At 33.6% G+C, this 24,625-nt stretch overlaps 1 long non-coding RNA gene across 1 annotated transcript; it reads left to right on the forward strand.

Annotated features, from left to right (window-relative positions):
* Positions 1 to 661: 661 nt before the first annotated feature.
* Positions 662 to 1,899, forward strand: LOC125492560 (uncharacterized). The gene is made up of 3 exons (XR_007269181.2): positions 662 to 1,387; positions 1,479 to 1,592; positions 1,804 to 1,899. It is a non-coding gene; the product is annotated as an uncharacterized LOC125492560 (long non-coding RNA).
* Positions 1,900 to 24,625: the final 22,726 nt, after the last annotated feature.

Raw genomic sequence — 24,625 nt, forward strand, 5'->3', positions numbered from 1 at the left:
AGGTACGAATTCAAATCATTATTTTCTTCATGTAATTTCTATCAATGAAAAAATGAAGAATGAGCATGCGAAATAATTATTGGAGCTTTTTAAAATTCCGCATTCTACTGAAAATAAGGATTGCTAAATTCTGAGCATCTGAAATTCCTGGATAATCTCTGCAAAATCTGGATAAATTCCTGCATAATTTCAAACGCAATAATCAGAGATATTTGTTTTTCTCTGAAAATTTCAATTTCGCTTGACGAAATTTGACTTCTCTGTTGTGTTTTCTTGTCTGATTGTGGTTTCTTGTGATTGTATTCTATAATCTTGTTGAATTCAATCAATTTCTTGTTTGATAATTTCATCACTTGTTGATATAACCTGAAATTCTCCTTTATATCATCAAATTGAAAATTTCAATTTCACTTGACGAAATTAATAGAATATGTGACGCATGCAGAAGTTGTAATGGACCTGAATAGTATCATAAAATTGCATTTTCATTGATAATTAATTGTACAGGTGTGTTTGTGAGAGCTCACGTCTCTCATTCACCTTGGTAGAACTCACCCTTAACTCATACACATACAACATATTTATAGTTGTTGTACCTTAGTTTCTAGAGTTAAGCATATATTAAGGGACTAAAGTTTGTATTTTTTCACCTTTAAGGGACTATTCTTTTTTTCTTCACCTTTCAGGACCTGAGCTAAACTTTCTGAGTAAAATATAACTAGGGTTAATATGTGGGGCCCATGTAACTATTTTCCTGCTCCCAAATACCAAAATGACGACGCTTTAATTTTTTTTTCCTTCTCCTTGATTTCATTCCCGCGTTCCAATCTACCTATTTCCTATTCCTCTGTTATACTCTAAACTCTCAAGCGACATTGTCAGAGCAAGCTAACTGTCAAAGCTTAAAAGCTTCATCAATGCTTCGATTTTTTTTTGCATCTAATTAAGGTATGGTTTTGTTTCATCCTTAAGTTGTTATTTTTTCATGAAATTCAATTGATTTCTTCTATGGGTACAATCATCTTACCCACCAATTGAAGAACCTTCATTGAAGAAAATCCACAATAGACCCACTGTAAAGAGAAAGCCATCTCTAGGGGAGGTTGATGGTTGTAAGCTGTCAAGGAAAGGTCAAATAAACAAATGCAGCAATTGTGGGGAGGTGGGGCACAACAAAAGAAAATGTGTTGCCCCGGTAAAGCAACCAGGTTGCATAAAAGTTCTCAAGAAACCTATAACAACACCCAGGAAGAAAAAGAAGCAACAGAATTGTGTCTCAACAACACTAGTGAAGCCTTCAACACAACAAACCCAATGCTCAATTGCTCCACACAACAAAGGTGTTGGAGTGTACACTTATCCAAGTGGTTTTCAGAGGCAAGCAGAGGTTATATTTCATTAAGAAAATGTTCACTTAATTGTTTAATTTCAAATCATTAGTAATACAAGCTTTTCAACATGATTTTTCTACTGCACAGTTCATCAATACCGTTGGGAGTCAATCAACCAAAGCATCAAACTCAACACAATTGGATCAAATGGGTTAATTATACAAGAGACCAACACAATTGTTCTACCTTGACTAAGACAAGGTAAGTAAGTATAATCCTAGCATAATTAGTAATATTCTAATTACTTGAACATGAAAACAAAAATTGATATTAGAATTACTATGATAAGATAAATATGCATTTCTTCAACTTATGCTTTAATTCATGCTTCAACTCCTCCACTTCATGTTTTAATACTTGTTGGTTATCATGGTGTGCAACTTAACCACATTTTTTTATTTAAATTAAACAGGATGGAAGATAGAAGATGGAAGAAGATAATTTGAAATAAGAAGAGCTTGAGTAGAAGAACTTTTTGTTGAAAGAGAGATGTTATAAACTCTGTTTATTAGAGCTTTTATAATGACCTTACATCAAGCTCTCTGCTTCAAACTGTTGTTTTTGACTTGCAATTTATTTATTTATTTTTTTTTTACTTTACTTCAAATGCTCAGGTGGGTTATACAGTAGTTAAGTTGCCGGAAAATTAATCACAAGTCCTAAAAGGTGAAGAAAAAAAGAATAGTCCCTTAAAGGTGAAAAAAAGCAAACTTTAGTCCCTTAATATATGCTTAACTCTTATAAACTCTGTTTATTAAAGAGCTTTTATAATGACCTTACATCAAGCTCTCTGCTTCAAACTGTTGTTTTTGACTTGCAATTTATTTATTTTTTTTTTTTTACTTTACTTCAAATGCTCAGGTGGGTTATACAGTAGTTAAGTTGCCGGAAAACTAATCACAAGTCCTAAAAGGTGAAGAAAAAAAGAATAGTCCCTTAAAGGTGAAAAAAAGCAAACTTTAGTCCCTTAATATATGCTTAACTCTTAGAAACGGAGGAAGTATAAGTAGTTAATTAAAGGGCAAAATTGGCTAAAACAACACAAACTATAAGTGGGTGCAAGCTACAACACCAACTTGTTTGAGTGCAAACGGCAGCATGAACTTTAGGGTAAGTGTGCAACAAACAACAAGACAATTTTTTTTTTTGGGAAAATCCCCATAAGTTATCATGTTGTTTGTTGCACCTAGAGTCCAGACCTTATAGTTTATGTTGTTCCATGCCAAAATAAATAATTTGTGCTGCTTACTGCACCCATACCCTAATGTTCATGCTACCCTTTACACCCAATCAAAATTGTGTTATAGCTTGTTGGATTATGCTCCAAAACTAGTCAAATAGTTTTCCTAATATTTAGGACTAGTTGCTAATAATTAGTTAGTGGGTTAACAAGTAGTGGTCCAGATAATGGTCTAGTTAGTGGGATAACAAGTAGTGGGCTACATAGTGGACATGTTATTAATAGTGCTTTGTATGCCTATTTAAAGGTTGTTCTGTTTATTTATTATGTGAGTATGAAAAATATATAAAAATGTAGTCTTTCTAATTCTCTTCAAGTTTCAGGTTAGATTCGGGAAAGGGAAGAGATGAAGCAAAAAAAAAAAAGAAAAAAAAGATAGAGAGATAGAGAGAGGAAGAGAGTATTAAAAACAAAATTGAGTAAAAAGAAACAAGCAACGCAGCTTGATTTCATTGTCGTAAGCAATTTTTTTGTTTGAGTGAAATATTTTGTGTTTAACCATGAAAGTAATGGTTGGGTGTGATGTGTTGTTGGGTTCCCTTTTAGCCCATGAAAATGGATTTTAATCCTGTGAAAAAGAGGGCATAAAAAATTATTTGAGTTGAAGATCGAGTAATCTTTACGAGTGTGTGGAAGTCGTAGTCAACGCAGAGACGATTTCCGAAATTAAAGTAGTGGACTTAGTCAAATTTGTAAGACTACGTCAAATAGAGTTTATGGAAAGAAGTGCTCCATTTATTGAAGGTTGATGAGAAGTGCATCAATAAATTTAAAGTTGGTAATGAGAAGTGCATCACATTAAGAAGAGAAGTGTTTCCATGTTAATGGAGAGAAGTACTCCATAAAGATTAAAAAAAAAATGAAAGTCCATCATGCGGGAAGAATTACGAACAAGCAAGATTGTGACAGAATGTTCAATGTTGGCTCTTAGAAATTTTGGAGCAAGGGGGTGTGTTGGATTATGCTCCAAAACTAGTCAAATAGTTTTCCTAATATTTAGGACTAGTTGCTAATAATTAGTTAGTGGGTTAATAAGTAGTGGTCCAGATAATGGTCTAGTTAGTGGGATAGCAAGTAGTGGGCTACATAGTGGACATGTTATTAGTAGTGCTTTGTATGCCTATTTAAAGGTTGTTCTGTTTATTTATTATGTGAGTATGAAAAATATATAAAAATGTAGTCTTTTTAATTCTCTTCAAGTTTCTCTTTTTTATCCTCTAAAAAGTCTACATAGCTTGTATCGCACCCCATACTTTGTGCTGTTACGACCAATTTTGCCTTAAGTGAAGATGTAATTTTAGAATTGTGTTTTTTTTTTTTTTTTTGGTTTACATTTTAGAATTGTTTATTGTTACATGAAATACTTCGTATACTACTAGTAAGGACTAGGGACAAAGAATAGAGAATGTGTACCAACAATAACATTAACATGAAATAACATTGTTTATACGAAGTGTCGTCCCACTTGTTTGCATTCTCTATTCTTTGTCCCTAGTCCTTACTAGTAGTATAGGAAGTATTTCATGTAACAATAGTCAATAGCTAGTAGTATACGAAGTATTTCCCGAATCCCGATCTTTTGGCACTATTTGCAGCACCACGCACACACACACAAATGTGTACCAACAATAACATTAACATGTACGGGCTGCACGACCCAATATATATAAACTGCTCCCCAAGCAGTATCGGAGGCATCTGTAAATATTATCAAACTATCATTCTTATCTAGGAGTTTAAGTTTAGGCATCTGCCTGAGATGTTTTTTATGTTCTTTCTCTGTTTTGAAAAAATCTAGAATATCATCAATATATACAGTTATAAAACTATATAAATGACCAAAAATCTTATCCATACGCATTTGAAATATTTGCGGCTCATTCTTTAATCCCATTGGCATTACGATCCACTCGTAATGTCCTTGGGGAGTGCTCAAGGCTGTATATGCCTATATGGTATCGATTCTTCTTTAAGCTTGATCTGCCAAATTCCTGATGTATAAGGATGTCCTTATTACTAATGAAATATCCATCAAAATAAGTAACATCATTCAAATTTTTATAATTAATTATGTGTCTGGGTTCACCTCGAATTTGTTCTGCATGATTTCTAACCATGAATCCTAGGCTAGAATGCGGACTTGTAGATGGTCTAATTAATCCTATTTAATTAAGCCTTGAAGTTGGACTTTAAACTCATCTTGATCCTCTTTAGAATAACTCATTGGTCGGCATCTAACATGCTTTTTATGAGTTTGATATTCTGGAAATACTTTAATTTCTGCATATTCACAAACCTTTTCCCATTGACTTATACGGCCCGTTTGGTAGTCGTTAATAAATTGCGGTAATGGGAATGAATTTTGAGTGTAATTTTATTAGGGAAGCACCCTTAAAATCTCCATGGGGAGACATTTTTTCTCCATGGACAAGCAATCTCACCCCTAAACTTGTGTTTTTGTCTCCAAGGGGAAGCAATTTTCATTACCACTCATTACCACCCTACAAGGTGGTATTGGATGGGAATGAAAATTCAAGAAGGAAAGTGGACACTTTAGGATAAATTAGCATTACCATGGTAATGGACAATGATATTTTTCACAAATTTACACATAAATTCATTCCCATTACCACCATTTATGACCAACTACCAAACGGGCTAATAGGGTTTTCTGAGAAAGTCTGTTTCAAAAGTTCTTTTGTGGTTATGACTAGTGGAAGCTCAAATTCTGTAGTATAAACCTGAAACTCACAATTGTCATAATTTTCTGTATTTAGCAAAGTTTGAAAAGTGCAAAAATAATTATTATCACCATGCTTTCGATGAAAACTTTGCGGTCCTATACGACTCTTAGACGTATTTCTAAAACTTGTACTGATGTACCACAAGGAGTAGTATAATATAATACCTGTTGAGATCCTCTAGAGTACACGGTAGATATATACTTTTCCTTCAATCATAACTTGTAGTTAGTGCTGTCAGTTTGGTTGAAAACCGATGGTTAAACTGCAAACTGTTGATCAACTGAACTGAATAAACTGAACTGAATAAACTGAACTGAATTGACCCATAACTGAAAAGTTAAAAACCGATAAGTCAATCAGATTAAAACAAACTGCAATTAACTGAACTGAAACTGAACTGGAATTCAACCGAAAACATACCAAACTGAAATTAACTGCACAAAAAACCGATTTAAACTGAACTGAACTGAACTGAAAATGAACTGAATTTAACTGAAAACTGTTTCAAACTGTTTTTAACTGTACTGAATCAAACTGAATAAAACTTTTTTTAACTGAACTGAATCAAACTGTTTTTGTCTGAACTGAATAAAACTATTTTTAACTGAACTGAATCAAACTGTTTTTAACTGAACTGCATAAACTGAATAAAACTATTTTATAATAAACCGAATCAAACTGAATAAAATAGTTTTAAACTATATAGAATACAATTGTCTCAAAGACTCAAACTGAACTGTTTCAAAAATGTAACACCTAATTTCGTAATTTTTAATTTACCTAAATTATTGGCGTACAATGACATGACACCTTAAATACTAGACAACGATAAAAACAAGTGATTTCAATTTTCAATTACTATTTCTATTAAAAAGTTGAATTCTTCAATATACAAGCTTCCAAGTGAATCATTTGTGTAAATTACTCTCTTGTTTTGATTTGACATCTATTAATGTATATATCATAGAGGCTATAACTCACAAGTCACAACATGTATGTATATACGTAGAACTAGTGGTGTCAGAAACAGATCTGACCGCTGGACGAGTAAACACCAAAAATAAAATAAAATTTCAATTATTGTTAATTATTTGTACTAAAACTACATGAACAAAAATTGAGTTGAACTTGACAAATTTTAATTAAAAACCGAACTTAACTCAACCAATATTGTTTTATAACCAAATTAATTTATTATATCTAGATTAAATTGTACTCAAATTCACAAGTCAATCATTTTTACTTTGATTTTTTTTACTCATTTGCTAAACACCGCCCTGATATTTCCTATTTACGCCCTGTATAAAAAAAAAATGTATGTATTTGAGTATTTTTATACTCCCACTCTCCCACTCTCCCACTCTCATCACCTTCTCACTCTCTTGACCCTCCCTCACTTCTCACTCTCTCTCCACTCTCTTACTCCATCTCTCTCATCAACACCAAGAAGAAAACATCCGGCGAGTTTTTCCGGCGAGAAGAGAAATTTCCGGCGAGGACTATTGCGGGGCGGCGAGCAGATTTCCGGCTAGGCGAGCAAATTTCCGGCTAGGCGAGGAGACTTCCGGCGAGGTTGCGGCGGCGAGAAGATCCTCCGGCAACAAAACTTCGAATTTCCGGCGACATAAAGGTTAGTTAATTTGAAATTTTAATTTTTTTAAAAAAATCGTATTTGTAGAATTTGATATATCGCATGTGTTTGAAACCCTTTAAAATTGAAAGTATGGTAGTTTAGAGGATTAAAATTTCTTGGTGTTTGATTAAAATCTTCCAGTATTTGATAATTTCTTGGTAGTTTAGAGTATTTAGAGGCTTGAAATCATCGCAAAAGGAATGAAATCTGGTAAAATTGAGGCTGGCGCCTTGAATAGGCGCCTGAACCACTGGAAAGGCGCCTAATTTAGGCGTCTAACCAATGGAGGAAGCGCCTTTGTTGGGCGCCTGATCAGTGGTACAGGCGCCTTATTTAGGCGCCCTACCATTGGTGCAGGCGCCTCAATTAGGCCCCACCAATGGTACAGGCGCCTAATTTAGGCGCCCCACCAATGGTACAGGCGCCTAATTTAGGCGCCCCACCAATGGTACAGGCGCCTTATTTAGGCGCCCCACCAATGGCGCAGGCGCCTAATTTAGGCGCCCCACCAATGGCGCAGGCGCCTAATTTAGGCGCCTGTACCACTGGTTGGGAGTTTAATTTACGGGCCTGAATTGCTGTTAATTTTTATTTTTTTTATAGAAAATAATTACAAAATTATACAAGTCAGCAGTGGTGATTAGGCGCCTGAATCAGATGAGAGGCGTCCAATAAAGGCGTCTGCACCAAAGGTGAGGCGTCTAATCAAGGCGTCTGTACCGCAGGTGAGTCGTCTAATCAAGGCGCCTGCACCATACGTCAGGCGTCTAAACGAGGCGTCTGACCAATGGTGCAGGCGCCTAGATTAGACGCCTCACCATTGGTACAGGCGCCTAGAGAAGACGCTTGACCTATGGTGCAGGCGCCTTGCTTAGACGCCTCACCATCGGTACAGGCGCCTAATTAGGACGCCTGTAAGCAATTCATAGCCAAAAAAAATACTGCTTCATATTTCATGTTTTTTATAATTTAGGATGAACTTTTAACCTAGTATAATATGCAAAATATTATAATTTAAATAATTTATGTCTACTATATTATAACTACTCTAACATGTTAAAAATAAAAATATAACTATTATAATATTATTTAATTCTACATATATCACTTTATGTAAATTCTACATCTAATATGTTAAAAATTATATATAACTCTTATTATAGGTATAAATCTAAATGTAATTGAACATTTATTATGTTAAATCCAAATGAGAAATTTAAATATAACTACTCTAATATATGCTAAAAATCTACATATAAGACATCTACATGTGATACATGTGAAAATATAAGTATAAGTATTATAATATGCTAAAAATCTACATATATTCATGTAAATTCTACATTTAAGCTCAAAAACATAGTACATTTTTACAAATATTCTACCATGTAAAGATATTATTGTTTACATATTCTAAACGGATATTTTAAGCACATGTAAATTCTACATCATGCTTTGACTTAACTCTAAAACAAGTTAGGCGCCTAAAATTGTCAACCCATATGGACTGGTGAAGCGCCAAATTTAGGCGTCTAACCATATGGTCAGGCGTCTAAATTTGGCGCCTCACCATATGGTTGGGCGTCTAAATTAGGCGCCTCACCATATGGTTGGGCGTCTAAATTAGGCGCCTCACCATATGGTTGGACGCCTAACTTAGGCGCCTGACCATATGGTGAGACGCTTAAATTAGGCGCCTGATCATATGGTAAGACGTCTAAATTAGGCGCCTGACCATATGGTCAGACGCCTAAATTAGGCGCCTGACCAGTTTCGTGGTCTAAAAAACTCACATTGTTTGCCATTACGCCGGAGGAAATTTTTCTTGATTGGTCAACGCTGCTCAATGTTGGTCAACGCCGGTCAATGTTGGTCAACGCCTCCAAATACCTTGGTCAATGCCGGAAATTTCTTGAAAAAGAAAGCCAATAAACAAAGTTTGGAAAGTGAAAGTGAAATGTGTGGAAAACATGGGAAATGTGGGGGTTTAAATAAAGAAAGGGAAAGAGGAAAGGAGAAAGGGAAAGAGGAAAGGATGTCATGTATTAAAAAAAAATACCATGTATTTTTGTACTAAAATACAGGGCGTAAATAGGAAATATCAGGGCGGTGTTTAGCAAAGCCCTTTTTTTATCAAGCTTATTATTGTAAGGTATATAATAACTTGAAAGATGCGAGTATTTTACTAAATTTAGAGTTATCTTAACATTATGATTAAACTTACAACTTGATAGAGTGATTTTATAACCAACTAACTACAAGTCTACAACTGACAAAAAACGAAAAAAAACAAGAATCTACAAATTACAAAATACAAAAAAAAAATCTACAAATTACAAAAAATGCTAAAAATTTGTCCTAGTGGTGGTGGAATAAGTAGATTATTAGGACTATCCAAAAACGAAAATTGAAGAAAATAAATTACACAGAGTATGTTTAGAGTTATATTTCAATAATTTCATCGAGTGATTATCAACTGTTATGTTCCTGTAGGGTGAATGTATTGTTCTATCACAACACCCTAAATTACAAATAAATTAAATTACAAAAACGAAACTGAAAAAATATAAATAAACTAAATTACAGGAAAACAAACCAAAACAAAAATAAAAAAAAAATTGCAAAAAACAAAATTTTCATGAAATCCTCTATATAAACATCACTAGCATCATCCAACAGTTCTTCCATCAAAATCCCAGCATCCGCCCCCTCACAAACTCTGAAATCCTCTGTACAACATCACTAATCTAATCATCATTTCTAGTTAAATTAGCCACTTGTACATCTCTTACAACAACCACTTATTCATTCTTACTCTCAATCTTCTCTTGGGAACTTTCACAAAAACCTGGAGTGCAATGTCTATTTCCAGCAAAATCAAAAGACACCGAATTAGAAACAAAATACCCAGATGGAATTTTTACTCAGGAAAAGAGAGAGTTAGTTTGTGAAAATTCAGGAAATGAACAAATGGTGGTTTCGCCATTGAGAAATAGATCTAAATTGAACAAATGAAGAAAATGGAAGTCAAAATTCTTTTAGTAACAAACCAGAGAGAAAAAGAAAGAAACATGAAAAGATCATAGGGGCGGATGAGAGAGATAGAAGATGGGTAGTTTAGGGTTTAGAAAAGGGGGTAAAGTTTATATATGGGGAAAGGGAGTAGAATAGATTGTTGATTTGAGTTTGCATCTAGTGGCTGAGAATGGTGATCCGTGTGTGGGTGTGTTAAAGAGGTTTTAGCCATAGATTTGATCTGATCAATGGTTATGAAAGAGTGATTTTTTTTGTTGGATTTCATATGTCTATCAATTTGATCTATAGATAAGATGAGAGATTATATTAAAATCTATCATTTTTACTTTTTATGTTTGTTATCAGAATTTGATGGAGATTTCTAATAATAAATTTAACAATGATAATTGATAATTAATATCGTTACTATTATAATCTTTATTGTTATTATTATCGTTATTATTATCAACATTATTGCTACTATTCTATAGCAACTTGTCTCGATTCAAGTAGATGTTTTGAGTTTCAAAATGAATATATAGCTTAATGACGATTAACTTAAATGGAGTATTGTTTTCTTAAACAAGCTTGTCGGCTTACATGATACATTAATCTCATTCAATAAAAATGTTTTTCCATCCAATAAGATGTTTGAGTTTTATAATGACATTGACGTAAAGACGGTTAACTTCAAATGATTTTAAGAAATTTAGTAACTAGTAAGTACTTGTTAACTTAATTACTTATGGTGTTATGGTTGTTATTTGTTAACGGTTAATTTATTGATTTTACTTTTTAATAAGTTATGGTTAGCTTTTATAGGGGAGAATAATTTGGGGCTATGTTGTTATGTTTATTATTATTATTGTGCAACATATGAACCCTCGTTATAATTACTTAGGTATCATATATGAACCATCATTGTAAATATTTGAATTTATGATTGTCATTTGTTATAATATTATAACATATCAAGAGTTGTTATACTATTTTATCATATATAATCACAACATAATACATATATATCGTGTTATGTTTGTATTGTTATTGCTATTATTAGCATTGTTGCTACTACTATTATTAGTGTTTGTATATATTGTTATTGTTAGTATTCTTGTTCTTATTTGTATTACTATTGCTATTGTTAGCATTGTTACTGTTACTGTTAATATTTTGTATTATTATTATTATCGTCGCTTTATGTTTATTATTATTACTATTTCATTATCATCATAGCTATTTACAAACTTATATATCAATCACAATGCTTATAATAATAAGTCATTTATATAAACCTTAAAATTGATCATCTACTCGTTATTATTGTCATTGGTTATAATATATGTCATTAGTTATAATATATAATATTAGAACATATGAAGAGTCGTTCTATTCCTTTACTCATTAGAGTGGTTTTACTCAGTTGATTAGTCCAAATACGAGTTCACTAAAAGACTACACTAAACATCAAGGTAAATAATCTAATATTTTTATTAGTTTTTTCGTTATCATCTATATATATATCGCACACATACATATGGGATAATGATTTGGGGGTATAATTTATTATTATTATTGTGCAATACATGAACCCTCGTTATAATCACTTAGGCCTCATATGAACTATTGTTGTAAACATATGAATGTATGATTGTCATTTGTTATAACATTATAACATAGTCGTTATATTAATTTATAATCAATGGAGTTTTTTGTTATGTACAATAATAAATACTTGGATAATTTAAGATGTTTTTTGTTTCAAATTCCATTATACCTTGAAAGACAACTAGCGTAATAATTAACCACTTACATTAACTAATTTATAAACTAATTCATCATTATCAATCATCATCTTAGTCTTTAAACACAACCAATTACCAATTCATCGTTGATAGTTACACATTGAAAAACTATAGAATAATGAAGTATTTGAAATTGAATTTCTCAATATCATCCAAATGTTGAACCTTTAATAAAATAATTTTACAGATAGATTATATCTATTTAAGTGAGCTTATTGTGTAACGATATAACTTATATGAATTTCATTGAGTTGATAGTAACTTCTTATAATTTATGATCATTATTGTTATTGTTTTCATTGCCATCAAGAGTAACTGACTAAGTGTCAACCAATCACAAATTCATAATTGATAGTTACACATTGGAAAACTATAGAATAATGAAGAATTTGAAATTGAATTTTTCAATATCGGCCAAATGTTGAACCTTTAATAAAATAATTTTATAGAAAATATGGCAACTTCAAAATGCCCTTTCGTATACAAATATATATACGTCTCTTGGTGCCATTGTTGTGTTCGACAAGTTTAATGGCACTTTAACCTATGTGATAAAAGTCCAACTGAATTGGAATAACCTGCAATGAACAACGAATTGACCCGAAGCGAGACCCGAAACACATGGCATAACTGATATCAACTTTCACCCGAGCTAACGTGGGTTTCCTTAAGAACCGAAAATAACCGTATCCGAACCGAAAATAATTGTTTAACTGATAGTAATCCGTAAAAAGCTAACTGTTTAAACCAAAACTGTACGGGTCAAACCAAAAGATAACTGTGAACTGAACTGAACTTAACTGAAAATTGAATTAACTGTATGAATTGAAACTGAAACCGAAAAAGTTTAAACTGAATCAATTAAGTTCGGAAAAATAAACTGAATTAACTGAACTGAAGTCAACTAAACTGTTTGGTTTAAACTAGAACTGAACTGGTTAACTGAATTGACGCCACTACTTGTATTCTAAATACTGCTGTTGAACCACCACAACCTCATCTCCCTCTCTCCTCCAGACCACTAATACAACCAAAACTTACCTTCTCTCTCCTCCGAAACGTACCAAGACCGTCATCTGCCGAATTGAGATTATCTAAAATGCAAAATGCAAAATATAAAAGTTAAAGGTTTAGATATTTTATAAACAATTTTCATTTTTAACTTATTTACGCTTATGCTATTGAGATATGTTACTGTTGCATATCTCATGAGATTAACTAGGAATTGCTCAAGTATATCTATATGCATGTAAGAAAAGAAGAAATACAAATAGCTTTCTTTATTTCCCTGAGATTTAAGTTAAATAAGGGAGATTGCATGTATTTTCCCTCAACATCTTTTTAGATAAGTTAACCAGTTTAGTCCCCCACTTATTAATCTTGAATGGCGATACGCCTGTATAACAGAACATTCACTTAATGAGATACGAAGTATAAAGTATTATCATCAATTCATCAATTGGGCCATATCATGTTTGGCCCTTACAAGATCATTTTTGTGGCTATGCCTGTATGCTGGACGGTTTTGCATTACTTAATACATACAAGTAACATAATCAAAGAATTTGATGCTAAATATTAAAGTACTAGATAAAGGAGATCATGTGAAAACATACATGCCTATATGGTGCATTATTAGAATATATGAAGAATCGTTCTACTCATTTATATGTTAGAGTGGTTTTACGCAATTGACTAGCCCAGACACGAGTTGACTAAAAGAATACACTAAACATCACGATAAACAATATAGTATTTTATTAGTTTTTTGTTATCATGGGTGGACAGTGGGCTTTCATGGGCTGGGCTCAAAAACTCCAACCCAAGGCCCACCCACCAATTTCACGGTTCGAGTTGGGTCGGACCAGTCTTGTTGGAGGCTCGACCCACACGACCCATGAGGTGGGCTAGGCTGGATAGGTTTGATTGGCCCGCACTGTTGGCCATCTCTAGCCGTGGGTCAACCCAGAACATGTTCGATAACCTATTTTGACACCACTAGTAGCAACTATAATACATTTAAGGAAAATTAGCCAAAAAAAACCTTTTAACAATTCAATTTTGTGAAAAAACCTTTTAAATCATTCTTTGCAAGAAAAAACCACAAAAATAATTTTCTTTGCAAGATAAACCTATTCATATTTTGTGGTGTGGTTTTTGAGATGCTTAGGGTTGGTGATGTAGTTAATAGAAATAGGGGGTTAAAGGCAGATAGAATGGTCACCTCTATACATCTGAAAAACCACATTGGGAAAAGAAAATAGGTTTGATCTTGCAAACAATTAAGTTTGTGGTTTTGGCAATGAATGCTTTAAAAGGTTTTTTTTGGGCAAAATTGAACCTTTAAAAAGTTTCTTTTTACAAATTTCTCTACATTTAATCTGTATTCCGTTGTTTTTAAGTGAATTTTTTCTATAATCTTCGTTATGTATGAATAATCTTAACAGTCCAGGAACCACGAACTGCTAGCTTGCTGCACATTTTAACGAGCGGGATACTCCGTTGTATTACATCAATCCCAGTTAGCACAACGAACCTCCAGGATGAAATTACTTGGGCTCTAACAAAAGATGGCTACTACTCCTTGAAAACGACTTACCTACTAGGCAAAGGGGGGAGTTTGGAGGATTTCCACCTGTTAGATTATGCTCCAAAAGTAGTCAAATGATTTTCCTAACAATTTGGATTAGTGGCTAGTAGTAAGTTAGTGGGTAATTTATTTTAGGGTTTTTTGTCAGAAAGGACCTAATAAAATACATGTTTTGTGGGGAAGGACCTAATAAAATTTTTTTTGTCAAAAAGGACCTAATAAAATACTTTCGATTGTGAACAGGAACCACTTTATGAATTTCCGGCCAAATTTACCATTTACCGGCGTTGACCCTTTTTTTTACCCTTAGTTAAGTCTTTAATGTTCTGTTTCTATTACCGTAAAATTAGGAGGAGAAGAGAAATTACAGTAAAATTAAGAACCCTAATTTGCGTTTTTGGGAAAAACGTATAATAGTAGCCCTAAATTTCAAAAACCCTTAAACATTGAGAGAGTAAAATCTGAAGAGCAAAACATAGCTTGGATTTGATGAAGGTTGCAGGATAAGATCGAATAAGTTGATACTTCACTTCAATGGAGATTGCGCTGTTGGGAGAAAAGTGTGAGAATTCAATATGTTTGGGTCAGTTAAAATAAGAATTGAACATTAAAGAGTCAACTAGGGGTAAACAAAAGGGTCAACGCCGGTAAATGGTAAATTTGGTCGGAAATTCATAAAGTGGTTCCTGTTCACAATCGGAAGTATTTTATTAGGTCCTTTTTGACAAAAAAAATTTTATTAGGTCCTTCCCCACAAAACTTGTATTTTATTAGGTCCTTTCTGACAAAAAACCCTTTATTTTATAATTAAAATGTGATTAGTGAATAGTAGTTATGGAGGATATGGTATAGGACATGTTCTCCACTACTTAGTTGTGCGGCTAACTTTTAGGTTAGTTACTTTTTATTGTAAGCCTATAAAAGGCACTTATTGTATTGAGATTAATTGAGCAAGTTTAATGCAAAACTTCTCCATTTTTTATTCAATATCCTCTCTACTATAAAAACTATCAATTGGGTTTTTGTGTGGGGGCTAGAAGTGAGTCCTAAAGTTAGGCACTTCTTATGGAGGCTTTGTACTGGTACTTTCCCTGTATGTAGCTTGTTGATGAAGCGCCATTTGCTTGATAATGCAATGTGCCCACGTTGTAACAATGCGGATGAAACTGATATGCACTCCATCTTCACATACCCAGCCATTAAAAGCTTGTGGGAAGATTGTGACTGTAAACCACTAGTGAGTGAGGAGGATATGGAGAATTTGCAAGAGCTGATCGCAGGTTGGGATTCGCTCGATAAAAAGATGGTTCAAAGGGAAGCCTTTCTTGCTTGGAATCTATGAAGGGAGCGCAATACCAGGGTCTTTGAAAGCAAAGACACACCAAAAGCAATCCATTTAGAGCGAGTCTCGCACTCGGTGGAGGAGTTTGATAAGTTTGCCACCCGTATTTACCGAGCTGTATGCTCACGCACCTCGACGAGCTCCAAGATTTGGCAACCTCCGGAGGAAGGAGTGATAAAAATCAATGCAGATGCGGCTGTTTTCGAGGACGGTTGGATTGGTTTAGTGGTGGTTGCTAGAGATCATGGAGAGAAATGTGAAATTTGCGGCTACAAGAAGAGTCAGGGCAACTTGGGATCCTCAAGTTGCTGAAGCGCGAGCTTTAGCTATGGTGTGTAGACTGGGGGAGAAGTATGGGTTTCATCGTTGCATCTTGGAATCCGATTGTGAGGGGCTTATCCACCGTCTCTCGAGAGGAGCTCTTTTTCTTGCAGATTTAGACATTGTGCTTGATGAAATTTTTTCTGTTTGCTCTTGTTTTATTTCTATAGCTTGGTCTCATGTTTGTAGAGATGGCAATTTTGTTGCTCATCACCTAGCGAAATTAGTTCCATTTGGTACTGAACAAATATGGGAAAATCATTGTCCCTCTGAGAATTTCCCGTATGACTTGTAGACAATTTGTCTTTGGAATAGTGAACTAGCTCGCTTTTCCTCTCAAAAAAAAAAAAAATCTTAACAGTCCATCATTTTGACTTACATATATGATATATTTCATAACATTTTTACTTGATAATGTAGAAAAATTCAGAATTAGCAAGACATACGTTGTATAAAGACCATAATTCTTCTTTGCAATAAAGTTATTGTTTATTAAGTAGTTTTGACTTTGTTCTAGTAAAAAAAATAGATAGAGTAAGGGTGCGTTCTGTTCAACTTAAAAAATTAAGTTTCAGGTCCAATAAGTTCAGATAAGTTCAGATAAGTTGCAATAAGGTCTAATAAGGGCAATAAGTTCCAATAAGGTCTAATAAGGTCCAATAAGTTCCAATCAGGTGCAATAAGTTCCAATCAGGTCTAATAAGATCCAATAAGTTCCAATCAGGTCTAATAAGGTCCAAATAGTCAATGTCTAATAAACATTTGTATTATCGTCCATTATTTTGTTATTCATATTTTCATATCACTATTAGCTGATTATGTTATTATTAGAATTTTAATTAAAGTACCACAATGATTATGTAGTATTATACTTGTATTTTTGTCTATTATTTTATTATTTATTTGTATTATGTCTATTATTTTATTATTCATATTACTATTAGTTGATTATGTTATTATTAGAATTTTTTATTAAAGTACCACAATGTATAGTATTATACTTGTATTATTATTGTTTATTATTTGATTATTCATATTACTATTAGGTGATTATTATATTATTATTAAATAATATTATAATCATGGTCAAATAATTAAGATTATGATTGGTGACTTCGTGTTTGTGTCTCTAATGGAGTGTTGGAGAAAAGCAAAAAAAAAAAAGAAAAAACAGAAGGAAGAAAGGAGAAGAAAGGAGAAGAAATGAATGAAGCAATGTTGCAAAGCTACGGTGATTTTGAGCATTTTTTTTCTCTTTCTTTTTGTTTTCTTTTTATTTTCTAGTACATTCACATAAATGAAAGGAGAAGAAAGGAGAAGAGATGAAGGAAGGAGTTAATGCTATCTACTTACCTTCACATTGATGAAAGTGAAGTGAGAATTTTTTATATGTGCCAATTTTAATTTGTTAGCAATAAATGTTAATTAATTTTTGATTTTGTACTAGTGTTTTATAAAATCAAAACAAGACTATTAGATATATTAGTGGTGAAAGTTATGTATAGGCAAATATATAAATAGTAAATTTTTTTGTTAAATTAATTATCATAAAAGATAATTAATAATCATTATTATTTAAAAGACGAATTATAATAATTATTACTCCATAAAAAATTTTGAGGGGTAGTATTTCCGTTAGTGGTAATATTTATGTTATTCATGGTCAATGTTTTTGTCTAATAAGTTTCAATCAGGTCCAATAAGGTCTAATAAGTTTCAATCAGGTTCAATAAGGTTTAATAAGTTTCAATCAGGACCAATAAGGTCTAATAAGTTTCAATAAGGTCAATAAGTTCCAATAAGGTCCAATAAGTTTCAATCAGGTTCAATCAGGTCCAATAAGTTGAATCAGGTCCAATCAAGTTTAATAAGTTCCAATAAGTTCAGTTCAGGTTCAATAAGTTCAGTTTAGATAAGGTCCAATAAGTTCAGGGCCAATAAGTTGAATAGAACGCACCCTAAGAGAGATTAATGCAGCAGATAAAACAATATAATGGATTTGTATTTACGAACTACACAATGCTACTTCCAACAAAGCAAAGCTAAAGGCCTATTTAAACTTTAAAGGCTCACAACCTTTTTTTTTTTTTTTGAAAGAGAAATTTCATTAATTGAAGGCTAAACGGCATCTACAATAGGTATTAAAGTAAAACAAGATACAATTAAACAAGACTAAATCAAATTCGTCTTCGAAGAAACTACAATGAACTAGATCGAACAATACAGCACATCCCCCTTGTATTTGCTGAATCAAGCAGCTATTGATGAGGAAGTCTATCATTCTGATATAGTTTGGGAAGAACATTCTTGATCGAGTCAGGTTGACCGCATCCGAGATTCTAATACCTTCATGTTGAGTCTCGAACTTCAACCAATGAGAATAATTTCTCATACCTAAAAACAAAAAAAAATCATACTCACAACTCCCACAGGGGAGAAGTAGATTTCCAAAACAGAAACTAAAAACCCCATAACAGGGTTTGAGAAAATCTCAAAAAGAGAGACTAATTTATTGAACAAAACAAGAAAATGAACTAAAAACTGAAAATAAAAATAAGAAAAGGGGCTTACCATGGATGAAAACATCCATGGCAGCCCTTAATTGATGAAGAAGGGGTAGGGGAGGCTAGGGTTTGAGAGAAAAAAAGAGAGGGGAGGCTAAGGTTTATTTTTTGTTTTTCCTTTTTTTCCTTTCTCCTTCTCCTTCGTGGCGACGATTAGGGTTTTTGGCTTAAAGGCTCACAACCTAACACCATGTAACTTAGTAAATGGCATAATAAACGAAAGTGGGTAGACATGTGTTGAAACCCATTAAATGCCCACTTGTGAGTGTCCCACATTGGAGAAAGAGGAGAGAATAGACCACTTTATAAGATGAGGAGTTACTCCTCCTATCACCAATTGGTTTTAGGATGGAACCTCCTAGCTTGTAAGTAGGCTGAACTCTCCTCCTCCTTATTGGGTCACCCAGGCCCATTTTCATATAATCTGAAATTTAACATGGTATCAGAGCCCGGGTTGTGGGTCTCTTCTAAACCGGGCCTCTAATCAAGCAACTGGGTAAGGGTTTACCTCAACAGGATGTCCAGCCCCTAAGAGGATTATTTATGATTATCTTTCCAGTTAGCTCTAAATTCTAAAGACACTCACAAGTGAGGGGGTGTATTGAAACCCATTAAATTCCCACTTGTGAGTGTCCCACATTGGAGAAATAGGAGAGAATAAACCACTTTATAAGATGAGAAGTTACTCCTTCTATCACCAATTGGTTTTAGGATGGAACCTCCTAGCTTGTAAGTGGGTTGAACTCTCCTCCTCCTTATTGGGTCACCCAGACCCATTTTCATATAATATGAAATTTAACAACATGGCCCATGTTCATTGTTCATTACTCTTAACAGACTACAAGTGCTGCTCCATAATCTGATTTAGTTTTTTTTGAGGGTTTTTTGTCCAAAACCCCCTTCACTTTTGGGCAATTTGCGAGAAACTACCTTAAATACACAGAATTGTCCAAAACTACCTGAATTGTACAAAACCGTTGTTGACCACTACCTTATCCTCGTTGACCGTGGTTTTCAGCCCCGAAAAACCACGTGTCGAGCACGTGCGGCGGTTTTCGACCCAAAAAAAAGTCAATCCCTAGCCCTGGCCGCCACAACCACTGTAATCCCCCACATTTTTAAAGGATTTTCATAAATATATTAAGTTATTTATGTAATTATATCTAAATCCAAATGGGTTTGGAAAATGATTTGACTTTTAAAAAGGGTTGACTATTTTAAAAGTCAACTAAAAATATTTTTCTTAGCTTAATAAAATTGTAATATTTTAATTAAGCGTGTTTTAAATAAAGTTTAATTATTAAAAGCACATTTGAAAAGAAAACTTAATGGAATCGAAAGCCCAAAAGTAATAAAAAGGGAAAGGATATTTGATGACTAAAGTCCTAATAAGCCCATCTTGTTAGTCATCAAAGTTTTAATTATTGAAATTCCTTTTCCTAAGCCCAATAGGATTAGCCTATTTAAATATCCTAAAAACCCAAATATTTTGCCCTACACTTTATTTTCTCTCTCCTCCCTTGCACGTGACTTCCGATTCCTCTCTCTCACTCGACATTTTCTCTCTCCTCTTCCTCTTGAGCGTGAGTTTCATTTTTCTCTCAAAAATCGTTTCTTCTTCGCTAAGTAACGTTTCTTGTTGAACAAGAAACGTCACGAATAATTTCTTGAAGCCAAAACCTGCTGCCGCCACTCCTTGCTGCTGTCACAGCCGCCGGCCTGCTCTTCTTCCTCTTATTTTGGTTGTTTTTCTTTACTTCTCCTTTAAGATTCCATTAAAGTCCTAATTTTTATTTTATTTTATTACTATTTACATGATTACGATTTGAGTTATTATTTTTATGAAGAATATTTTTCGGATCATATGTATAAAAGAAAAAAATTTCAGATTTATTATTTTTAGTTTTAATCATGAAAGATGTGATTTTTAGGGTTTTAAATCACTAGAAATCGTATATTTAAAGTATGAATATGAATTTTGATTGGAATACGATTTTTATATGCATTTAAAATATTTTCAGAAGGTTTAGAAAATTTTATAGATGCTGGAAATTCAGAAAGTTAATATTTTAAGGTTTTTAATGGTTTTTAATCACTAGAATAGTTGATCTATACTAGGGATTAAAAATAACGAGAGTTTAAATTATAAAAACGATTTTTAAAGAGGTTTAAAAAGGGTTTGGGACGTTTTAAAGTTGCTGTATTTTTTTTAGTTCAAGTATTTACTTGATTATTTATTGTTCTAGGCGGAGATTTCATTGTAGGGGACTTTTAGAGCTTAAAAGTGGCCTACCGTTGCGTTTATACAAGGTACGTACATAGTCTACGTGCTGTATTGGTTAGAAACATGCCTTAGGGATGTTTTTATTTATTAGTATCATGTATAGGACCTTGTTGTTCGTATATATGAGTTATTGAATTGTTTTACATGATATTTTGCCTATGTGCTACATGTAAATTAGAAGCAATTATGAATATGTATGTTTGTATGGAAGTTTGATGCAAACAAAAGAGTTCAGTTCATGTATTAATTCGTGAGAGAATTAATGTAAGTAAGTTGAATCATGTGTTACATAGATTCATGAGTTTCATTTATTTGTCTTATAAGAACCGTGGATCTTATTTGGTAAATATGAGTTATACCTATATAAAGGTCAGTTTACTGTTGGCTAGGTTCAACAGGCAAGTTAGTAAAGAATAAAAGAAGTTAAAAGAGTCTTGGATGCTAAGTTGTGAACACTTATTGATTCTAAGATTAAAAAGGAGTTTTGTGATGTGATGTGATTATTTAGTTGTGAGTATTATGTGCTTGGTTTGGTGTCAACACAAGTATAAATGAATGCAACGTAAAGTGAAACGAGAATAGGTTATGACTTTAGACTGGTGCACGTCCAGAGTTGGACACTAAGGGTTGGAGTACATGGTGGTAGCCCATGGCTTTCCTGGGATTGGATTGATCACCTTTCCTCTTTAGTTCAAAGGTTCCTCGATATCGCAGGTCAATTTGGTTTACGGAGTCATGACCGTATTTCCTATTTCAGTATAGACAACTCGTCCATAACTATTCCATTTAAAGAAGAAATAAAGTTAGAGTCTAGTTCAGTAAGAGTCATCTGCAGTTGTTATGTTATTATTATTATACTCTACAAGTTGTGTTGTAGTATCATGTTTAGGATTATTTTTGTCTGATATGTAGTACTCAGCTTTGCTGATTACGTGCTTGTTTGTGTGTGTGATCATGGCCTTGCCTATTGATCCTGTGATGATCCTTCTGGTGAGCAGAGTCAGTATTGCATTGACATTACAGGTTTGCAGATGCATCACATTGGGAATCTGGAATGGAGAGGCTTATACTTAGCGTAGTTTAAGTTGTTTTCGTAGGGACATCTTTACTTAAGTTTGAGGTTTATTTAGTTGGTGTGTTTTAATTTTCAAACACTTGTCATTTATTTAATGAGTTTCAATAAAGTTGGTTTTTAGTAAATTGTTTTCCGCTGCAAAATTCTGAGTAAGCCGAAACGTTATCACACGGGCGATAATGCCTGGGTAATTCTCTAGATTTGTTATGAAAGTATTTTCTAGAAAGAGAGAATTATCGGGGTGTTACAACCACCCTACCCCCACCCTTTTTCCAGCCTAACCAACCACCCACACCTTTGTTCGACCATCCCCCAGCCACCCCCGCCCCTTTTCGCCCCAATTCAGCCACTCCCGCCTCTTTTTCCCCCTAATTCAGCCACCCCCGCCCCTTTTTGCCCCCAATTCAAACCCCATTGGGTTTAAAGGTGGGTTTGGTTAGATGTCGTGGCTTAATTTTGGTGAGGACGGGCTGGGTTCGTTAGGCGGTGGTGGTGAGGAGGGGCTAGGTTTGTTGGGCGGCGATTGTGATGGTGAAAGGTAGTGGGGGTGGTCGAAATGGGGTCGGGGTGGCTGGGGGAGGGTCGAACAGGGGTGAGGGTGGTTGGTTAGCCTGGAAAAGGGGTGGGTGTAGGGTGGTTGTGGCGGCCACGGCTGGGATGGGCTTTTCTTTGGTGGAAAACCGTGCACGTGCTCGCACGTGGTTTTTGGGGCTGAAAACCACGGTCGACGGGGTAAGGTAGTGGTCAACAGCGGTTTTGTACAATTCAGGTAGTTTTGGACAATTTTGTGTATTTAAGGTAGTTTCTTGCAAAGTGCCCAAAAGTTAAGGGGGTTTTGGACAAAAAATCCTTTTTTTGACATGAATAATCTGATTTAGTCAACCATTAATAAATCACTAACATTTATTCCTAAAATTTATGCCTAAAATAAAGGAAGACCATTGCACTATGAAGCATATTTTCCAATAGACTTTGCTAAAATTTTCTGAGATTATTTTCCTTGGGACAAAGTCACGAGACCATAGTGGAGATCATATCATTCTAAGTAGGTGGAAGGAAGACATATAAGGCGAGCAGAACTTCAGCCCAAAAACAGGGAAGAATAATTAAGCTGACACTAAATTATATTTCAACTAGTTATTTAAAAAACCTAAAAGATCAAGCTGACACTAGATTTTATATTGCAACCATTTCTTTAAAACAACCTAAAAGATCAAGCTGACACTTGATTAGTTGATTCTATTGCAACTAGTCCTTTAAAAAAATTTGAAAGAGATTATTCCAAAACTCAGCATCTTTCAAAAGGTATTTTAATTCTTCAAACTCCCAAAAGCGAAGTTCATCAAAAGCAATTTTAAGAACATTTTGACAGAATCCTCCATACTAGTTTTCTCGAGACATGAATGACAATGTCAAATATGAACGTGGAGGACAATACTGAGTGATTGCCAGAATTAGGTCATGTATTTCCTTAATCTTTACAAGCTGTCAATGACTCAATGTGCAGCTTATATACAAGGTATAATAAGGGCGTTGGCCCATAATACAACTAGCCTTGCATGCAAGCAATGCGAACAATAGCGTGTGATAGCATATAAAGTAGAAATGAAATTAATTGGGTAGAAAAACTGTCTTTACATTTTCTTTTTTCAAAAAAACTGATGTTAAGTTTAAATGTCCTAATTTTCCCCCTTTTTTCATTCAAAATGAAACAGTTTGTTATCTCCCTATTTTTTTTTCTTTAATTCCTTTTACTATTCTTTGGTGTCCCCCATGTGTTGCCTTATATAATAGAGATATGACAAATATAAACCGAATACAAACATAATACGGGCATGTTTGGCAAAACTAGCGGTTCTAGTAGCTGTTAGCGGTTGCAGTAGCGGTAACTGTTGGGAGTAGCTGCTAGCTGTCTACTAGTAGTTGTCAGCGGTCAGAGATTAAATTAGTTGTTTATTTAGAAGTATTTGGCAAAAGTAGCTGTTCGAATTGTAAAAGATAATAAATAACATTTATTCTAATATAAAATGAACTAAAACAATTTCATATGTTCGTTTATTAGTTAAATTCAATATTTATTTTTTGAAAGAAGTTACACAAAAAAGAGTATACGACTTTTTAGCTGCTCAAAAAAATATATAAATATAAGAAGATATTCAACCCTTAAAAAATTCTTCTATGTATTACCAATTTTAACTAGAAATACTTATAAAATATATTATCTTTAAAATAAATATTTAAATTACATCTATGCTATTGTAAAACAAATATTGAATTGCCATAAAATAAAACAATTAATAAACCGTAAAATGAAAAAAAAATAAAAAAAAACATTGGTTAATAATTCTACCTTATAGATATTATATAGTGTTTATTTGCTAGACCGCTACCTCTAAATCTCAAACGTTACTTGTAGTCACGTTTCACAACCGCTATTCATAATCTACTCCAATTGCTACCCGTTACTACAACCACTACCTTACCAAACACTCATAATTTTCTTAAGTAGCGTTTCAATTTTGTCCAACTGCTAACCGCTACCTCAAACTCTAGTGCCAAACAGGTCCTACATAATAACCTAATACTCCTATATCTTTGAACCCCCAGTCTATGTAACCGTT

The sequence above is a fragment of the Beta vulgaris genome, chromosome 8 (genome assembly GCF_026745355.1).
Source record: "Beta vulgaris subsp. vulgaris cultivar EL10 chromosome 8, EL10.2, whole genome shotgun sequence".
Classification (NCBI taxonomy): domain Eukaryota; kingdom Viridiplantae; phylum Streptophyta; class Magnoliopsida; order Caryophyllales; family Amaranthaceae; genus Beta; species Beta vulgaris.